The sequence below is a fragment of the Gorilla gorilla genome, chromosome 11 (genome assembly GCF_029281585.2).
Source record: "Gorilla gorilla gorilla isolate KB3781 chromosome 11, NHGRI_mGorGor1-v2.1_pri, whole genome shotgun sequence".
In the NCBI taxonomy this organism is placed as follows: domain Eukaryota; kingdom Metazoa; phylum Chordata; class Mammalia; order Primates; family Hominidae; genus Gorilla; species Gorilla gorilla.
In genome coordinates, this window is record NC_073235.2 from 141,580,492 (window position 1) to 141,595,145 (window position 14,654).

The window sequence follows — 14,654 nt, forward strand, 5'->3', positions numbered from 1 at the left end:
TCGGATCCCCCGAGGTTCGGCGTGGTCCAGCTCTCAGTTCTGCAGTTCACTCACCACTTTTAGACGGAGGACGTCGATTAGATTTGTGGATCATGACATTCGCAGTCTGATCTCAAAAATGAAATGTCAGGAATTGCAGCCTTTTGTTAAGAGTCTGATGCAGGAGATCTCGAACACGTTTTCCAGAGCCGTCCCCAGCTCCAGGTGCTCTTAGATCAGTGAGGCCACCTTGACCCTATCGGGAGCATTCGGACTCCTGGTAAACCTCTCTCAGTGGACAGCAGAGCTGTGCTTGTCAATGGCCTTCGGGCCCAGCGCCCTCACTGTGCCCAGTGGGGATATCACTGGTCATGGCTGATGACTGGCCGAGCACCTGTGTGTCTCCTCAAAAGGAACCTGGGGCTTGGCCGGCATGGCCTATTCCTTGTGCTGGTCTGCATTTCGGCCTGGACTTCTGTGTCTCTGTGTGCTGTCCTGAGGCCTGCGGGCTCCCAGGTGTCTGTGTTCCAGTGTAGGGGGAGCTGGAGGGTGAGAGGACGGTCTGGCAAACGTCCTTCCCCTGGCAGATCTAGGAGGCATGTGAACAGGGGGATGGTTTCCCCCAGGAGGAGGCCGAGGTCCTGAAAGGCAGGTGGGAGCCTTGAGACAAGAAAGCGAGAAGGTTCGAGGGTCATCCTTGGCTGGCTGACAGCACCCTCACTCTGGGAGCTGGAAGCTGGGAAGGCAGAGGCGTGCACATTTTCCAGGCTTGAGTCCGATCACCAGCCAGGACCTTCCCCAGTCGCTTGTCGAGCCTGGGCTGTTCACTCATCCTGTCCTGCCCCTGAAATTTACTTTTTCCCTCTAATATGGTTTTTTGTTTGTTTTGTTTGTTTTTGTTTTTGTTTTTGTTTTGGAGATGGAATCTTGCTCTGTCGCCCAGGCTGGAGTACAGTGGCATGATCTCGGCTCACTGCAACCTCTGCTTCCCAGATTCAAGCAATTCTCCTGCCTCAGCCCCCCGGGTAGCTAGGACTACAGGCGACCACCACCACGCCTGGCTAATTTTTTGTATTTTAGTAGAGATGGGATTTCACCATGTTGCCCAGGCTGGTCTTGAATTCCTGAAATCAGGGAATCTGCCTGCCTCAGCCTCCCAAAGTGCTAGGATTACAGGTGTGAGCCACCGCACCCGGCCTTCTAATATGTTTTTTTCAATCACCACCACAGGCCTCTACTAGCTGATTTTACCTTAACTGAGGCAAAGTCTTCAACACTTAGTGTGTGCTAGTTGATTTCTTAATATGATGTGTTTCTCAACAGAGATCAGTTTTATTCATGTGGTGCAGAAGTTTGAGAATCTGAAATGGGCTAAAAGTAACTGAGTCCAGAGCTTGGAAAGCAAAAGGCCTGTCCCTGTTGCAGAATGGTCTGGTTAACCATGCCCCCAACTGCTCCGCCAGAGACTCCAACTCTGCAGGCCTAAAAGCACCTCTGCCACAGCTTCAGCTGAAATCTGAGTTCCCAGGAATTTGTGGGACCCGGCATTGAATTATAGGAGGATTCTTCCCATTGCTTAGGTTTTTGCATTCTTCTGAATATAGGTGAATAGATGCAAAAAATTTCAAAAATAGCTTATTTTATCAGAGGCATTTGAAAAAAAGACTGCCCAATAAAACATTTAAGTAGAGTTACTCTTGTACACAGTTTCGCATTTTAAAAATGGCCTATTTTTTCAAGATTAATTTGAAGGACTAAAAGCTGGCCCTAGTTACAGATATGGCTTATGGTCAGCGTTGTTTAATTGTTCAGAACAGTTTTATATCCCCCAGTTAAAAACTGTTCAAGGGAGACAGTCCCAGAATCATTCTGCCACACTTTCCAGGCCGCGCACTCCCCAGAAGCACAGCCTGTGCCTCTCCACTCTGAAAACAGGCCCCGGAGCCTGGACACGTGGGCTTAATTCCCAGGGCTTTGTTCCTCCGCTCTCTGAGCAGAGTGGCTTCCTGCCTGTCAAAGCCTCCGTGTGCTCGGGCTCAGAACCTGGAACACGGGCGCACCGATTGCGTGAGATGGTTGAGACTCTTCAGCCGAATCCCAGACATACAGGAAGCGCCGATCGCCGGCCGCCATTGTTCGCAGCTTCTGGCACTTTCGCTGTCCCACCAAATGTGTGGAAGACCATTCCCAAGGAGCGCCGACCCCCTGGCCTCCGCAGCAGCCTGCGCCTGGCTGAGCCTACTCTTCTGAAGTCCTGGACCCTGGTGACCTTTACGACGCCCCGTGCTCCTGCTAGCTGGGGGTGGTGCTCACCAGCCCTCCCTTGACACCCCCTGGTGTCAGTTCTCCCAGGCCTTGCCTCTCCTACCACATGCCTCCTTCCCAGCCTCTCCCTCCGCTTGTCCCTAAATATCTGCCTCCTCCAGTTCTGCCATGGACGGAGGTGTAGACCAGGAATCTGAGCCCATCTTTGGAATCCAGAGGCCTGGGTTCAAATCCTAGCAAAGCAAGCATCTCAACCTCTGTGCCGATTCCTCCTCTCTCCAAGGGGAGAATAAAGTTGGCCTCAGTCTGGAGAATCTGCCTCTGAAGCCCCCACCCTCTTCTGGGGTTCCCAGCATGTCCCTTTGCTGAGTGAACGGCCCTTCAGGGTGTCCTGAGGACTCCAGCAGCTCCACATGGCTGACACAGGTCTTGTTGCCCCCGAGATGACTCCTCCTCTCTAGATCTGAGTCTAGCTTCTGGGTCAGGATGCACCCAGCCACCCAAGCTGGGCCCCTGAGCGGCCCCTCGCCACCCCCACACTCAGCGGGTCACCGTGTCTGGTGGGTGGCCCCTTGCCGCCTGCACAGCTGCTGTCTCCATGTGGTCCTGGCCTCCCTCTGGGCCATTGGGGGAGCCGCCCTGCCCAGGCCCCACCTCGGGGTCTGTCCCCTGCCAGTCAGAGCTACCTCTGACAGATCTGATGGTGTCTGTGGCCCCCCAAACCTTTCCTGGCCTCCTTGTCGCCTTGGGGAGTCCCACCAATTCCTGCCTCCTCCACAGAGTCAATGCTGTCTTTACCCCCAGATCCCTCTCCCCACCTTCCTGGCTGTGCCCCCCATCTCTGCCTGTGCCCACGAGGCCCTTCCACCCCTCTCAACTGGGACTGATCTCCTTGAAGACCTGGCTGCAATCCCGAATTCTGTGACGAGCTCTCCAAACCCTCAGAAACATAACTGTCACCTTCCCTGTATGTTTATTATGGACCTTTTAATCTCTGTATTATAATAATACATTTGCAGTCATCACCTATATTTGTATTTCATAGCAAGATTGTTGCAGACCTGAACATACTTTTATTGTACTTTTATTATTACATTTTTGTGATAGTGATTTGTTCTGCTGCTTGTCTCCCCAAATGAACTGTGAGCCGGGTGAGGCAGGTGCCTGCGTCAGGCAGGGCGCCCTACACCGGCAGCCCTTCTGTCCATATTTTCGTTCGCTGCTGCTGCTGTTGCTGCTGCTGCCGCTGCCGCTGCCACTGAGAAGGCTGTGTCTTCAGATAGTCATGTGTTCTGTCAAAAGACATTTGTAAAGTTCATGCCCCTGGTTTGGACCAGTGTGTCAGTGCTGTGGATACAAAAGGTATTTCCAGCCCAGGGCTTAGCTGACTTGCGTTCTGGGGGAGATGCTGCACCCACTTGGTGACTTGGGATGTCAGGCCCTTCCTCACCTTGCTGTGGTCCCGTTCTCTCCGTGTCTGAAAAGACACTGCTTGGCCAGATGGCCCCCAGAGGGGCCTCCAGCACCACCAGCTGGAAGCGAGGCCTACAGGGCGGTTCGTGTTCCATCATCTTCCACTCATGGGTTTTATTTGGAGACTGAATTTGGTGGCATCTGGAGAAGTTGTGACTCACGGGTTGAAGGGGTTCCTGGACTTGCAGGCCCCAGGTACTGGGCATGGTGGGATGCTCTCCTGCCATCTGGCTGCTCGTGGCTGGCCAGCCCTCGCTGTCTCTGAAAGTTGGGAGGGGTCCCTTTGCAGTGCTCCCAGGACACTCATCGTGGGGAAACGGGAAGGTCTCGCAGAGAGGAAGAGGGTGGGGCAGATCCTGAGGGACCGGTCAGACCCTGCGGCCTCAGCCCTGGCAGAGCCCGCCCTGGAGAGCCTGGGGGTTGCCAGGTGGACAGGGAGCAGCTCTGCAGGGTGGCCTCTCCGGAAGTGATGCTGGGGGCTCCAAGCAGGAAGGAGCCGGCCTGGTCCGCTGCAGACAAGCTCGCCCTCTCCCCTGGTTTCCTTGGGCTGACTCCTCCTTGCCAGATAGGCCATTCCAAGCACAGTCAGCCTGAGTCCCTGAAGCCAGGCCCAAGCTGAGGGAGAGAGACAGCCTGGCTTCCAGCTGGCGTGAAGTCCTCGCTCCCCTGGAGGAGCCAGGCCAGGCCAATAGCCACCGGGAGCCCCGGCGTTGTAAATAGGGTCATTCCCACATTCCCAGCAGGATTCCTCCTTCTCAGGCGCAGCAGGCAAGCCGGGGTCAGAGGCATGAGTCACGGAGCGGGGAGAGAGGGGCGGGGATCCGGAAGACGGCTCCGCAGTCGCCTGACTGCACCCTGCCTACTGACCCTCCAGACCCTGACGGCGAACGCCCCATGTGTGGGGCATCCAAAAGCGTGCCTGCCGTGCCATCAAAGCAGACAGGGATGCAGAAAGCACGGGAGATGTCCATAGCATGGGGAGCAAACAGGCCACTGTCCCCAGGGCCACCAGGCTGCGCTGGAATCACAGGCTCCCTGCAGGACCCCATTTCAAGCCAGTGGTGCTGGAAGTCCCTCTGGAGGCCGCCTGGCCGAGCAGTGTCCTTTCAGAGATGGAGGGACCTGGGGCACAGAAACGTGGGGTGGGGTGTGACTTATCCCAAGTCACCAGCTGGCTCCCTAATATCAGGGACCACCTGAACACGTCCTGAGCCACTTGTCTCAAAAATCCCCGAGGCCCTGTAAGAGCTCAGAGCAGGCAGCACCTGGTGCATTTGTCTGACCAGCAGACACCCATCAATCCTCTGGGGGTCCTAGGAACTTTGGGGTGTGAGTGGGGGAATCTCACCCATGCAGTCATTCCTGGGAAGGCCTGACTCTCCACAGGGGAATGGGGCCAGCTGCTGCCACACACACACATGCTCTGGGATTTTTAGCTCTGGCCCATTTCTTGGAGTACCGTGGGCACGTGGTGGCCTCCTTGTCACTCACCAGCCTGCTGAGAATCACAGGGCAGAGGCTTCCACCCGGAGCCCACAGACAGAGACAAGAGGGTCCTGCCTGTAACAGTCACTGCTTCCATTTGGAGAAAGGTAGGCACGCCCCAGGGGGAGGGAGGCACCTGAGTGAAGGAGTGAGGGCAACCTGGCAGAGCCATTCAGGGGAACATTGTAAAAAAACAAATTAATCTCAGATTTCTAATTGTTTCCTGATTCCCATTTGCTTTCAAGAGAGAACAGAGCCTGCTTTCCATCCCTTTCCTCTTAGCCTCACCATCATCCCATAGAAATATTCATCAAATCCTCCAACGCCCCCTTTGAGAGTCGCTGTCAGGGACGGTATCCCTGCGTTCCTCCTGCCACACTTCTCCCTTGGTTGCAGACATTGATTCTTAGATGGCCCTGGGGTGGGACTCGGGGGGATGGTAAGCTTTTGCTGTTTCCCTTGTGATTTTCTGTCCTCCGTGCGCCCCCCTGCCCCCGTGTCCCCCAAGCTTCCAGGGCCTGCTCACAGCTGGAGGAGCCACGGAGGCTGGCCAGGAGGAGGGGAGCCTGACCCCCAAGGACACCTGCCTTTTTACCAAGTGGGACCCCCTTGCCACCTTCCCCCTACAGCACCCAGCAAGGGTGGCAGGGCAGCTGGCTTCCTGACATGCCAGGCCCCACCAACCCAGGCCACCCTGGTGCCTGGCTCCCTAGTGAGGAGTGGCTTTTCCTGCTCAGGGCCAGCCTTGTGCTCAGCTGCTCAGCCTCCGAGGTCCCCTGCCCTGCTTAGAGCTCGCAGTGCATATGCAGCCTGGAAAGAGGCATCACACTCTCTACCGTGAAAGCAGCACTCTGCATTTCCTCCCCCGCCTCTGGACAAGACATTTGTCAAAAAGACAGTGCACTGGGGAGAAGGCTCTGGGGTGGAGGTGGCCAGCTTCATGCTGGCACTGCCCATCCCAGCCCGGGCTGGCAGCAAGCTGGGAGCCTCCCCAGAGCTGTCCGGCCCTCAGTGGCCAATGGTCTCTTTGAACCCTTACCCACATGGAACAAGGAAACTCGTTCAGCAGAGCAGGAGGGACTCTCCCGAGAGTCTCCATGGGGCCTGCTGCTGGCACCCTGATGCCTGCCCATTGGGTGGGTGATCACTGAGGCATGGTCCACAGGGCTGGACTCGGCCTGGGTGCACAGCTGTGTCCACTGAGTGTCCGGCCTGCCCCCAGGCCCTCCTGCCTGCCTGAGACTGTCTCAAGAGGGCTGCAGGCTGTGTCAGGACCCTTCAGAGGAACTGCAGCTGGCGAACACGGTCTCAGGGCCCGGGTGCTGGGGGTGGGGCCAGCCCCGAGCAGGGAGCATCTTGCCTGTAACCAGCTGCCCCGTGCAGGGAGCATGTTGCCTCTAACCAGCTGTGTGACATAGTGTGGCCCAGCCTCAGCTGACCCCTCTGAACAGGGCTGAGTTGTCACAGGAGATGAATGACAAGGCCGGATATGTTCAGCCTCATCTTTCTGCCCAAAAAACATCTTAGATGAACTGGAGATTTTGTCAAAGCGCAGATGTTGACTCTGAGGCTCCGAGGCCTGAGACTGCATCTCTGAAAGCTCCTGGGGAATGGTGCTGTTGCTGGTCCGGGGACCAACTGGGTAGCAAGAACTTAGAATGCCCATGAGGCCATTGAGGATGCAAAGATCGCTTGGGTCTGTTGGATTGGTACAAAAGGGGAGTTCCCGCCAGCCGCTCCTGAGACACAGCTCAGGGTGGGCGCAATGTGGGCGAGAGCTCCTTGGGTGCAGCTGCCCCGAAGGGGCTGGCCTTGCTTTCTCCTTCCTCTCCCCTGAGGTGGGGGTGAGTGCTCTGACCACTGTGGGGAGAAGGCACCCATGTCGGCCCAGCCTTCCAGATAGTGCCCTCGTGCTAAGGGCTTTGAGGCTTCCGTTGTGGTGGGGGCTGGATGGGCAAAGTCCTGGAGGGGAGGCCCAGGGAGAAGTTGGCAGAGGGTCCCGGCCCTTGCATCTTGTGGCCTTTCTGTCTGCCCAGGTTCGCTCAGGCACAGCTTTGTTATTTGGAAGCCTGTGGTCAGGCAGCTCCGGCGCCGGCTCCTGGTGGGCCCCTTGGCACCATGTGGTGGTTGGGCAATGTGACCGATGACTGCTTCCCTACATAGTATGTGCCTGGGTCAGAAGGTGGGCAGAGGCTGCCATCTGTGCCCTGCTGCCCTCCGGCGTCTGACCTGGCATGGCCCAGCATTACTGGCCTCTTTGCTGTTGGTATTTACAGCCCTGTCCATCATCTATCCGGTCCCGGCCTCGGCCTGCCAAGCCATGTGACCGCTGGCCACAGGAGCCACCTGCTTGGTCTGCATGGTCCCCGCATCCCTAAGGCTTCAGCTGCTGGTTTCTCTCTGCTTTCTTCATTGTAGTCCCTCTTTCAACAAATATTTAGTGAGCACTTACGAAGTGCCAGGAGCTGTTCTAGACCCAGTTGGGGAAGAAAACAGCTCCTTGCTCTCTTGGGCTCCTGTTCTCATGGCGACATGTGTGTTGACCATAGACTAGGCAAGGCCAAGCCTTTCCGGTGAAGTAGCTCATTGAGCCCTCACAGCACTGATGCAGCATGTCCTATTGTTACCCTCACTTGGGTGTTTTGCAGAAGTGGAAACTGAGAGCTGGACAGGTTAATCCACTTTCCCAAGGCTGCGCCACAGAGAGAGGCAGCTGGGCTTCAGCCTCAGGCCAGGCTCCAGGGCCCGTCTCAGGGAGAGCTCAGGAAACCAGGCCTTGGAATTGCACACACCCCTCTCTGTGCCCATCCCGGCATGCTCTCACCGTCCCTCCTTTCACAGATTTCCAAATGGTAACATTCTGCATTCCTGGAATAAACCCTTCTTGGTCATCTGGAATTGGTTCTTTAAATACCCGACTTGACTTGATTTGCTAACGTCTTAGGATTTTTTGCATTTAGATTCACAGGCGGCAACGTTCTAGCCTTTGGTTCTGATGCCGTCAGGACAGGTGTCCAAACCGTGTCATCTTTTTATGAAGGATGCTGGGTATGGGTGGGAGCAGAGGGTATATGGGCAATCTCTGGACCTTCCTCTTAATTTTGCTGGGAGCCTGAAGTGCTCTAAAAAACTAAAGTCTTTACAAAGAAAGAAAGAAAGAAATATAAATAAATAATAAAATGGGAAGTGGTCCTTCATCTTTAAATTCTGGAATAGTTTAATATAGATGGGAATTATCTGTTCATAGAAAGTTCTATTTAATTCTCTTATAAAACAAGCGGGTTTGTTATTCTTCGTGGCGTAGATACAGACCTTTGTAACCTGGTCCACATGTCTGATGGCTATCGATACATTTGGGTTTCCTGCTTTTTCTTGGATGAGTTTGGTAACTCGGACAGCATGAGAATTAAGAGTGTGAGTTCACGAATCCAACTGCCTGGTGTCAGTCTGGCTCCTGCTGTCCTTATTCATTGTGTGACCGGGCAGACAGAAGCTTGGGGTGACCGGGGACCCACAGATGTGCCCGGTGTGGCCAGAAGCTGTAGGGGTTGCACACCCCCTGGACTCCTGCCCCCAGTTGACCGTGGGCCTCTCAAGATTTTCCTTACAGCCCCTTTCCTTCTCCCCAACATTCTTATTTGTTTGTTTTTCACTGGGGGATTAGTCCATCATTTGTTGTCGTACTTGCAGAGAAAGAAGCCCCAGGAATACCTTTCCTTTGGACAGAAGGCATTTCTAGTGGAATTTCCCTGGAGCAGCTGCTGAGCGGTGCACATTCTGCAGCTGCATTGCTTCTCTCGCTCTCCCGCATGGTCCCTGGACTCGCTGGGTATGGACTTTCGGGGCTGCCCTGCTCTTTCCACCAACACTCTGGACATTCTGGGAGTGTCACTGAGTGGGGGTGGTGAGCTTGTCTGGAAGCCAGCATGCATCTGCTGGTTGTCTAGGTCTGGAAGCCGTAGGAGGTTGCCCTACTCTTAGAGCCCAGATATTTCTTCGTGATTTGGCTGGGTTGCCCCTCCTCTTGTTTTCCTTCCTGGAACTTGGTGTTCCCTTTCAGTCCGAAGATTATCCTGATAATCTGAAGATAGTCCTGAACTTGGAGACACGTCCCTCTGCCATTTTTTCTGATCATTTCTGCCCTATCCCTTCTCCTTCCCCACCTCCTTTTTTTTTTTTTTTTTGGAGTCTCACTCCATTGCCCAGGCTGGAGTACAGTGGCAATCTCAGCTCACTGCAACCTCTGCCTCCCAGGTTCAAGTGTTCTCCTGCCTCAGCCTCTGGAGTAGCTGGGATTACAGGTGCGTGCCAACCATGCTGGCTAATTTTTGTATTTTTAGTAGAGAGAGGGTTTCACCATGTTGGCCAGGCTGGTCTCAAACTCCTGACCTCAAGTGATCCACCTGCCTTGGCCTCCCAAAGTGCTGGGATTCCAGGTGTGAGCCACCGTGCCGGCCTCCTTTGCCTTTTGCTCAGCATGCTGGGAGACTTCCAGGAGCACTCTCTGATATATTTGTTTTTCTTCATTTTTAAATTTTTTTAAAACTTCTCCTTCTATTTGTTTTATTGTTTCCAGCAGTCCTTGTTTTGTTTCCTAATGGTTCCTTTTTTTGAAGCAGACAATTCTGGTTTTCTCCAGGCTCCTCCTCAGAGGGTGAATTCTGCTGCTCTGAGGCTGGATCCCTGTGCGGAGGCCTCGGCTACGCGTTCAGCCTGGAGGTGCCCCCTGAGTGGCCCTCGGGTCCCTGAGGTATCTCCTTGTCTGTTGTGCACTCACGCCGATGGGAGGTCTCACTGATCACGCTGAGCGGTTCCATACCTCTGGTTGACTCGGGGTGGCTGAGGTGGGTGTCTGAGGGGTCGGGAGGCTGTGTCCAGACTTGGCAGGGGACAGAGAGCCCCCACTGAAGGACCGCGCCCACCAGGCACTCAGGAGAAGAGAGGAGTGGCTTTGTGGGGTGGCCAGGACCCATCGAGACCCATGGGGGTGGCTGGCAGCTGGGACTTCTCCATGTCTGTGAACTCTGCTGTGATCTCACCCTGGCACGTTCCCTAGCTCTGAGCATCTGGAAGCCCAGGGTTGAGGGTGTGGTGGGGGAGGGAGAGGAGGTGGGGGTGAGAGCATTTTTGCGTGAACTGGGGGATGCCAGGGTCCTGTGGAGGCAAAGCCTCCTCTGCTGTGATGCCAGGGGCTGAGGAAAGGCAGGGAAAGCTCAGGGTAATGAATGTCCTGGACATCCGCTCCATGCTGTGGACAATGGTCACAGCCCACGCTTCGGTGGCCAGATTCTGACCCCTGATCCTCACTTTTGCCTCTCCAGGGTCCCCTGGCAGAACCTCAGGGGTGTGTAATGGTGTGTGCGTGTGTGCGAGAGATATGGGGTATGTGTGATGTGGAGTATGTGTGTGTGTGATGTGTGTGGTATGGAGTTTGTGTGAATTGGGGTGTGTGTGTGATATGGGGTATGTGTGATGTGGAGTATGTGTGTGTGATGTGTATGTGTGGTGTAGGGGGTGTGTGGTGTTGGGTTTGTGTGAATCGGAGTGTGTGGTGTATGTATGTGTGTAGTGTGGGGTTTGTGTTAATCAGGGTGTGTGTGTGATGTGATATGTGTGTGATATGGGATGTATGTGAATTGGGGTATGTGTGTGGTGTGAGGTGTGTGTGTGATGTGGAGTGTGAGTGATGTAGGTGTGGATGTAGTATGGGGTGTGTGTGTGGTGTGTGCATGTGTGTGCGATGTGGGGTTCATGTGTAATGTGAGTTGTGTGTGTTGCAGTGTGTGTGATGTGAGTTGTGTGTGATGTGAGGTGTGTGATATGAGGTGTGTGATGGGTATGTGCATGATGTGAGGTGTGTGTGATGTGTGAGGTGTGTGTGATGTGTGTGTGTGATGTGTGTGTGATGTGGGGTGTGTGATGGGTATGTGTGTGATGTGAGGTGTCTGTGATGTGGGGTGTGATGTGTGAGGTGTGTGTGATGTGTGTGTGATGTGGGGTGTGTGATGTGGGGTATGTGCGTGATGTGAGGTGTGTGTGATGTGGGGTGTGTGTGATGTGGGGTGTGTGTCTCATGTGAGGTGTGTGATGTGAGGTGTGGGATGTAGTGTGTGTGTGATGTGGGGTGTGTATGTGATGTGAGGTTTATGTGATGGGTGTGGAATGGGTGTGTGTGTGATGTGTGTGTGTGATGTGGGGTGTGTCTAATGTGAGGTGTGTGTGATGTGGGATGTGTGATATAGTTTGTGTGATGTGAGGTATGTTTGAGGTAGTGTGTGTGTAATGTGAGGTGTGTGTGATGTAGTGTGTGCGTGATGTGAGGTGTGTCTAATGTGAGGTGTGTGTGATGTCGGATATGTGATATAGTGTGTGTGACGTGAGGTATGTTTGAGGTTGTGTGTGATGTAGTGTGTGTGTGATGTGGGGTGTGTCTAATGTGAGGTGTGCGTGTGGGTTGTGGGATGTGAGGTGTGTGTGTGATGTGTGTGATGTGAGGTGTGTGTGATGTAGTGTGTGATGTAGTGTGTGTGTGATGTGGGGTGTGTGTGATGTGGGGTATGTGTCTAATGTGAGGTGTGTGTGATGTAGTGTGTGTGTGATGTGGGGTGTGTGTCTAATGTGAGGTGTGTGTGATGTAGTGTGTGTGTGATATGGGGCGTGTGTGATGTGGAGTGAGTGTGTGATGTAAGGTGTTTGTGATGTGAGGTGTGTGTGTGATTGTGTGATGTGGGGTGTGTGTGATGTGAGGTATGTGTGTGATGTATTGTGTGTGATGTGGGGTGTGTGTGATGTGGGGGGTGCGTGTGATGTGAGGTGTGTGATGTATGTGTGTGATGTGGGGTGTGTGTGATGTGGGGTATGTGCGTGATGTGAGGTGTGTTTGAGGTAGTGTGTGTGTGATGGGTGTGTGATGTGAGGTATGTTTGAGGTGTGTGTGTGTGATGTGGGGTGTGTGAGGTATGTTTGAGGTGTGTGTGCTTGTGATGGGTGTGTGATGTGGGGTGTGTGATATGAGGTATGTTTGCGGTGTGTGTGTGATGTAGTGTGTGTGATGTGAGGTATGTTTGAGGTAGTGTGTGTGTGATGTGGGGTATGTGTGTGATGTGGGGTGTGTGATGGGTGTGTGATGTATATTTGAGGTAGTGTGTGTGTGATGTGAGGTGTGTGTCTAATGTGAGGTGTGTGTGATGTGGCGTGTGTGTGATGTGGGGTATGTGTGGGATGGGTGTGTGTGTGTCTGTGTGCGTGTTCGTGTGTGTGTGTGTCTGACTAGAGGAGATTTCACATGTGTGCTCACCCCCCACCCACCCTTCTTCCCTGCCATGCTGGTTCTGACTGTCCAACGGTGTCCATGGTACTTTGCCCTTCCCTTTCTGTTGTAGAGTCTACCTGCACTCTAAAAAGTGATCCGTGTCTTCCCTGTGTTCTAGTTGCTTACAAACATGCTTCTGCCCTGCTAGATTTCTCTGATCCATCTCAGCTTTTTCAACAACTAGCAGCATTCTTGGCACATGATAGATGCTCAATTATGTCGCAGGAATGGAAGGAAGAAAGGGAGGAAAGAAAGAAGGGAGGAAGGGGGAAGGAAGCGGAAGGAAGGGAGGGAAAAATGAATGAATTGGTGAAAGGATAAATGGATAAAAGGAAGGAAGGATGGATAGATGAATGGGTGGGTGGAGGGAATGAAGGACGGGTGGTAGATCAATGAATAGATCAATGAAGAAATGGATGGATGGAAGGAAGGAAGGAAGAGAGAAAGAAAAAGAAAGCAATAAAAGAAAGGAAGGAAGGAAGAAGTAGGTAGGTGGGTGGCTGGATGGGTGGGCAGGTGAGGAGATGGATAAATGGTCTTAGAGTGAAACCCCTTTCCCTTGGCCCACCCTGCCTCTCCTAGCCTTTTCCGTAATGCTTCTGTCCCTTTGTTAGGCCTTGGGGATATAGAGTTGAATGGGGCCTCTCACCTGCTCATTAGGGCCCCGGTCTGGTGTGGAAGAGACAACTGAGGCACTCTCTTGGTTCAGCCACAGCTTTGCAGCTCCACCCATCCCCCGACTCCTGGGCCAGGCAGGCAGATACAGGGAGGTAACTGCACGCAGCACGCATGCACACAGTTCCAGGTGGCCTGTGTATGCAGGAGGCACTCCCCAGCCCCAGATGTTTTACATTTGTTGCAGAGAACACGGCCCATGTCAGCAGACATGGCTGGGGTCAGGGTGACATCAAGGGGGCCAGGCCCGGAGGCTCTCGGTCAAGAAGACTAATGAACCTGCCGCCCGGTTCTGCCTGAGCCTGGGTCCCCTTGGGCATGTGAAGCAAACCCTGAAACCCACCACTGGCCAGGGGACGGCCCCTGTCATTTTTGGCTTTTCATGGGTGATACGGTATTTCCCCTTGGAGGGTTGGTTCAGCTCATATATCAAAAGCTGTGGTAATTATTTCCTCCCACTGAGGAAGGCTTCCATTTAGCTTTCTCTACACCCCCCTTATTAATTATCTAATTACAACCACATTCTCCAAGAGAGAGCAGCCTTTGACTTTCTGCCCAGGACCACTTAAAAAAGGCTTAAATATTTGGAGTGCTCTGAACTTTGAAAAAAGTGTGTGTACGTGTGTGTGTGTGTGTGTGTGTGGTTTTCCTATGCATGGGTTTCAGGGAAAATATGTCTTGGCTTTTTCAGACCGTTGCCTTGGTTCAACAGAGGTTCCTGGAGGTCTCTGAGGATGTAGGCTGCTGGGGTGAAGCCTGGGGCTGGGGGTTGGGAGAGGGCTGGGGGTGAAGGAGCGGAACCACACGTCCCCCCTGCACACTGCTGTGCAACATCAGACACACACGCCCACAGGGACACACACGGACCCATGCACACAGATGCACACACCCACACAAAAACATGCATACTGACACTCCCACAGGGACACACAGACCCACTCAGGAGGATGTACATGCTTCCACACACACACTGACACATGGACCCACTCACGTGGATGTACACACTTACAAACATGCACACTAGCACTTCCACGGGAAAACACACGCACACGGATGCACACACACACAGACATACACATGCATACTGACACTCCCACAGGGACACACACACCCACTCAGGGATGCACATGCTCACACAGACACACGCATGCACACTGGCACACACACGGGCCAACTTACACGATGCACACGCTCACACAATTTACACAACTTGCACATGGACACACACTCACACTCTGGACATTCTTTCATACTCGCACTCACATTCTCACACTAGTGGGCACACTCACAGACACACACACGGGAAGTCACCGAGCACCATGTCACCCGTCCCTCCAGCTTCCACATCCTCCCCCCAGTGCCTGGGGCCTCCCTGGACCTCCTTCCCTGTGGCAGAATCCTCACGGTGACCCCTCTCCTGGCGGCCGCCTTGGGGAGCCCATGCCTGCTTCTGGGCTGACACCCA

General features: G+C 53.9%; 1 protein-coding gene across 1 annotated transcript in view; it reads left to right on the forward strand.

The window, feature by feature from the left end:
- TWIST2 (twist family bHLH transcription factor 2) overlaps positions 1–14,654 on the forward strand; it is a 63,081-nt gene that overhangs the window by 44,606 nt on the left and 3,821 nt on the right. The window lies entirely within an intron of this gene.